Source organism: Geospiza fortis, unplaced genomic scaffold, assembly GCF_000277835.1.
Source record: "Geospiza fortis unplaced genomic scaffold, GeoFor_1.0 scaffold54, whole genome shotgun sequence".
NCBI lineage: Eukaryota > Metazoa > Chordata > Aves > Passeriformes > Thraupidae > Geospiza > Geospiza fortis.
Genome location: NW_005054301.1, coordinates 10,048,270 through 10,054,533, shown reverse-complemented (window position 1 = coordinate 10,054,533; position 6,264 = coordinate 10,048,270).

The window sequence follows — 6,264 nt, the reverse complement described above, 5'->3', positions numbered from 1 at the left end:
TTTTTTGCGCTCACAGTTCATTTTTTTTCTTGCTATATTTTGGTTATTTACTTCAATATAATATTCTGTACATTTACGGGGGGGCTTATACTTTTAAGGGGCCACTCTCGAAAACACTTGGATCCCCCTCCCGAACCTCTATTAAAAGGCATCTGGTGAGCGGATTTAAGCGTCGCAGTGCTGGGTGTTAGAGAGCGTCGCAGTGCTGGGTCTTTCGTTTGCTCTTACCGAGCAGTGAGTTGAAGTGCTGCAATTACGCCGTGTAGCTTGAGACACCTTTTGCAGTAGAGTGGTCCGCTGCCATACGTGCTGCAAAATGCTGTGCAACTACTTTGCACATGATTAAAAGACAAAGGAAGTAAACTGCTAAAAATTTTAAATGAGGATTTTCAAAATAATTTCATTCTCTGTGGTATGACATGTTTTGCAAAGGAATTTAAGCCTATTAATATAAGTACAGTAAATAAGATTATTGTACATTTGAATGTCACTCCTACCTACATCATAGACATTTCCTGTAATTAGGAGGCTAAAACTACACGCTGAACAAAAAGGCAATAGCAGTCATGCTTGGTTAAAACTTGCCGAATGCTGGTATTTTTATTGGTCAATGTTGTAATAACACATCTAGAAAGTGTCATCTTCATTGGTGCAGGTTTTATTCAGAACACAAGAATAGTAGTTCTGTCTCTGTTTCTGATCTCTAAGGCAGCTTAGCCTTTCTGTCTTACCATATTACATCTCTGGTAACTGCGACTTGTTCCAGCTCAGCCGAGACTTACGTATGTATCCTTAGCCTGTGCTTGTCCTTCAGAGGTCAGGAAGATTCTGATATGCTTAAAGTTCAGACACAAGGCAGTAGAAGGACTGAGTCTACAGTCTTTTAATTTAGAAACTTGGTCTTCTTTAGATTTTCACCAGTGCAGAAGCAGCAGAATTAGGCCAGGCTTATGAGACCTGCATCTGCTAAGTGACCTTGCTCCTGTTGCATGATGCTAGAACAGTTGCCTTTGCTTTTTTCATGAAGAAAATTTCAGATAAAGAAATGTTATTATTTTCTTCTGAAGACCAAAAACTTTGAAATCAAGCAAACATTTCGCTCTTTTCACACAGAATGCAGTTTCTGGTTCAGGTGTTTGAACAGATACATAGTTATTTGTGGAAAATATGAGAATATAAAAATACAGATCAATTTAGAACAAAATCAAAATTTTAAATATTGTATTTGAAAAGAATATGAATCATGGATTTAAAGTGCTATTAAGCAGGACTACAAAACTTAAATACTGGAAATATCTTTCAGATACATAGTTATTTCTAAAAGGAGAAACAAAAATACTTCTATGTCCTGTTGCATTAATTGCCCAATTTCATATATCAATTTTTTTTTTTTAACTCAAAGAAGTACTTTGAGTAATGTATTACAGCTTCAATCAGGAATCGGGATCTTTTTTCATTCTGATACAATATTTAAGAGATTGCTAGTGATTTTTGTTCCTCGTTATGTAATTTCTTCTCACCAGAACAAATCTTAAAAATAATGCTGACTAGATAATTTCTGCTTCATGGAGTATATACCTCTTACAATATATGTATGTTCATTGACTGATTGATTAATACTTCTTTTCACTTCCTGTGCTGATGGGCATTCACATTATTTTCGACATTCTCTTTGTCAGAGAGTACTCCATTGAAATACAACACAGCAAGTGATACCCCTGAAGTTACTGTTTCAGACTCCCTCTGTGTGCAGCACTGATCCAGACTAGAACTGCCTCTTCAAAAGTGGCTGTTCTTTAATACTTGCTAAGAAGGAACTCACTACCAAGTAAGAGTGCACTTAGCACATAAGAAAGACATCAGAATCACATTTGTGTGGAATTACTCACATTCATTTGAGTTTTCACTCAGCAAAGGTTTGTTCAGACCCCCAAGTTTCCAGCCCATGTCCATCATTCCATTAGTGCCAGGCCTAGGCCTTCTGAGGTAGGAGAACTTTATGTGGATTAGAGCAGCCAGATGGGGAAGGCAAGTGATGGAATATATTGAAGTGACAAGTAATGGAGCTTGGCTGTCGTAGCTGCTTGAAGAAATTGCTTTCACACACTGAGCATTGTGTGAAACTTGCAAAAACAACTCCCATTCCCCATGCTTGTGCAAGGTACATATTTTTCATTGAGTTAGAAAATTACCCAAATGCTAACACTACCTGGCACGCACTTCGTGTATGACCTTGGCCTAATCCCTTAATCACTGCGTGTCTCTGTCTCCTCCTTTACAAAATAAGGAGATAGTAATGCTGGAGTCAGAAATGTCTTAGCACTTGTGGAACTGTGAGTTGCTGAGGCATGTTACTATATTAAGCTTTAAACAATAACATATATTTATGACTACACTTGAGCAGACCACACATGTTACTGACAATGCCTTTGGAAATTAGGCCACATAGGGTCAACATAGATTGATCTTTGTAGAGTGTTATATTGAGCAATTACCATCATTTTTGCTGAGTACTTACCTGAAAATTAAAACCTGGCTTTAAAAGAGAAAATGTCAGCACAATTACAAGAATGATGTCAGGGACACATGAAAAACAGTAAAATATGCCACGAGGGCAAGTAGCAAGGATCAGGGATTGGGTTGCAGACACAGAGAGATTCTGAGACATGTTGTAAAGGACACCCCACTTGAGACAGCTTCTCAACATTGCAGGTGTTCTTAAAAGGATTTCTTTCTCTTTGAAAATAAGTCAGTTTTGGCTAGGATTCTGCAAAATCCTCTCATGATGGGAAAAAACCTAAGTGATTTTTCACTTATAAGAATATATCTTTCAAGAAGAATAACATTTGTTACTGCTTTTCTATTATATTCAGGCTGGTGTTTTCTATATGGTTTTAGCTGGTAGCAGAAGGAATGTCATGGGCACTTTTAACGTCACTGTGTGATAGTAAGGATTGAAAGCTCCGGACTGGAATGATTGGGCTCTTGTTACAGAAAATATAAAACTGACCTGTAATCAAGCTGAAATACACCTACAATTCAAACAAAACAAGAAGACTCAGATTCCTTCTTTTTATTTTATTGATGCCAGGATAACTGATGATTTTGTTAGCTCTCTGCCTACTTCGGTGTACATGCCAAGTTGATGTTTCCAAAAATATCACTCCTCTGTAGTAAATAAATCAGAAGGTGATATAAGCAGACCCTGAACACCTCCATCAATTTAAGGGAGTAGTTTATGCTGAAGACCAGGGCTGTCCCCAATGAAATAAAACTGTTAGGTTATTTATGGATTATTTATTCTTTTGCTTTAACACTCTTTTCTCTGCCACCCACACCATAACAATAGTTGAAAACACTGACAGTACCTACTCCTCCAAATCCAAAAGATTAATAATTCCATAAATTTCATTTTTTGAATTAATATTATACTTCTACAGAAAAAGTTACTAAATGTTTACTACACATTTCAAAACAATGAGGTCACATACTACAGAAGCTTTCTTGCTATATCAAGTAAGATTTAGTTTTATAGAATGTGGCTATTTAAGTATATTGTTAAGATTTTCTTATGTATTTTTTTAATAAACAAAAAGCAGTTGTGAAAAGCTTTTTGGATTTAAATCCTCCTACTTTACCACAGTCTTTTCTTAGCCACTCCACTGTTGCACAAGCCTGGGGAGCACAAACACGGTGTCAGCGTTTTAACTTTCCAAAAAGTGCGTGCCAGCCTTTGCAGCCCTGGCGCTCGGCAAGCAATCCCGTGCTGCAGCCCAGCGAGGTGTGTTTGCGAGGTGTGTTTGCGAGGTGTGTTTGCGAGGTGGCTCTGACGCAGCCCGCAGCAGGAGCTGGGTGAGAGGTTTCCTCCTCGGGAGGCCAGCTCTGGCCATTGCGCGTCCGTGTGGTGAGCGCACGGGTGACGCTGATGTGATGAATGTGCGAGGGACACCCTGCTGTTTACTGAGGTACGGGCTGAGTCACTGCTCGGCCCGCGGGCTCCTCCTCAGCACAGCTCAGCTTCCTGGAAGCTGCTTCCTCACCCAGCTACCCGCAGACCCGGCTACAGAAGAGCGTGTTTTTCAGAAATCTGCCAGTACTCTGAAACTACCTTTTCTTCTTTCTGAAGCTATTGCTCAAAATCATATGCATTAAAGTGCTTTTTCCTAAGTAAACTCACTTATGTGGAGTTTTTGTTTTTGTTTTTTGGGTGGTTTGTTGGTTTGTTTGTTTTTGGTTTTGTGGGGGGCTTTTTGTTTGGTTGGTTTTTTTTAGTTTGTGGGCGTTTTTTTGTTTTGGTTTTGGGTTTTTTTTTGTTGTTGTTGTAATTTTTTTGTTGGTTTTGGGGGTTTTTTTGGTTTTTTGGGGGGGTTTTTGTTTGTTTTTTTTGTGAAATGCTTTTTATTTCAAATTTACTTTCTTGCTGTTCCAGGCTGGAGTGTGAGAAGTGAGTAAACTTTGTATCAGTTAACCAGTTTCTGCCTCAGTTTAGCTTCAGTTATATCACTACTTTGGGCAGAAAATAGAAATTAGGCTGTCCTTACTCACATCCCTTCTACCTCCGTCTGCCAAGGGGAAAGTGAGACAGAATTTGGGCAAGGGTTCTCTATTTCAGGCTGCTAGCTCTACCCTGTCCACTAGCACCACGGGCAACAGCAATAAATCCTGAGCCAGGACAAGTGCAAGGAAAGATCACTGACTCAGATCACAGGACTTCTGACTGTTTTAATGGCACAGACTATGTTAGGACTTTCTGAATCAGAAGGTTAATTACAATTTGGTATTTGTTCCTCATAGTTCTACCCTGTTGTTACAGGAGTAAAGCACATGTAATCCTATCAAGCATTTGATGTGTCTCCCAAAACTTCAATGTAGTATTATGAATTAATTTCAATGATCTTTGTTGATGAGAAGACTTACAATAAGAAGGTGTCTTTATCACAAAATGATTCTTCTATATTCTGGGATTAAAAAAATCAATCGTAGAGTTTTATTGAAAAGATTGTAACTTTTACATATTTAAAAGCTGACAAATGCCTTTTACTATTCTTGTCATGAAATTATGCCCTATTCACCACCATTGAATACTTTGGCATGCAAAAAGAACAGACTCAAGCTTCTAATATCTGAATTTCTAGATTAGTTGCTGACTGAAAAGAGCTACATCATTCACTCAAACCAGGAAAAATAATCAGAATAGAGGGGTCGAGCATGGCAAAATGCAATAATAGCACTGTTCTAGGACACAGGAGTCAGACAAGAAGAAAATTTTATCATTTACTACTATAAACAGGAAAACTTCCTTGCCCCAGTGATGATATTTAGGGAAAATGGGAAAGTAGTATACTTCACTGATGGTTTGATCAGAAAGTTAGCGCTCTGCAATCTCAATTGAGCTTGGACTGTTGGGTTAGTATGAAAGGTGCCATTTAAACAAGTTAAATCTATACTTTTAGAGTTGTTCCAGCAATGTAAAACCAGGTTTCTGCAGACCCTCAAGTCTGTACTTCTGCAAGGAAAGAATGCACATTCCTTAAGGAATATATTACAGGCAATAAACTGTGTACCAAGTTTTCTCTTCATTAATTTTCGTTAATAAATGAAGATCACATTGTGCATGTATTGGGATTTTCCCTCTACTGTAACCTTTGAACTTCCAGGCTACAAACTGTATTAGATAGAACTGTCTGAAAATGGGGAACTGATTCTGCAAAGATGGATTAAGGACTTTTCATATCAAGAGGGCTGATTTTCATTCTCTGCCCATTGCTAGTGGATGCAGTAAATGATGCTGTGGGGGATTCCTCCTATATTCTTAGCTTTTGTTTTCCTTTTGTTGTTTTTTTTTTTAAACTTCCTTAGCAGAAATATTTTTTAAAAGACCAGAAATAACCCCTAAAGATCAAAGCCCTGAAATTCATTCTGCTACATTGAATGTGAGGAAAAGGATGAGAAACACAACAAGGGCATTAAAAACAAATTAACACATTCCTGTTTAGGAAAGATCTCAGAAGAAGCAGGTTGTGAATAAGAAATTCATATGTCTCAGGAGTCCTTTTACTAGGCTGTACTGGATTAAACAGCACTTCTGGTGGGAGAAAAGATGTGGATAAATGTGGAGGGATAGAATGTAAGAGAATAGTGCAGAAGGTAGTCTCACACCTGAGGAGCTGCAGCTGTACTAATCACCAAAGATTAGGAACAGGCCTGCCCTTAATAGGCCACAACTGTGTCCAATAAGAAGACGAGTGCTACAAAAGAGTGGGA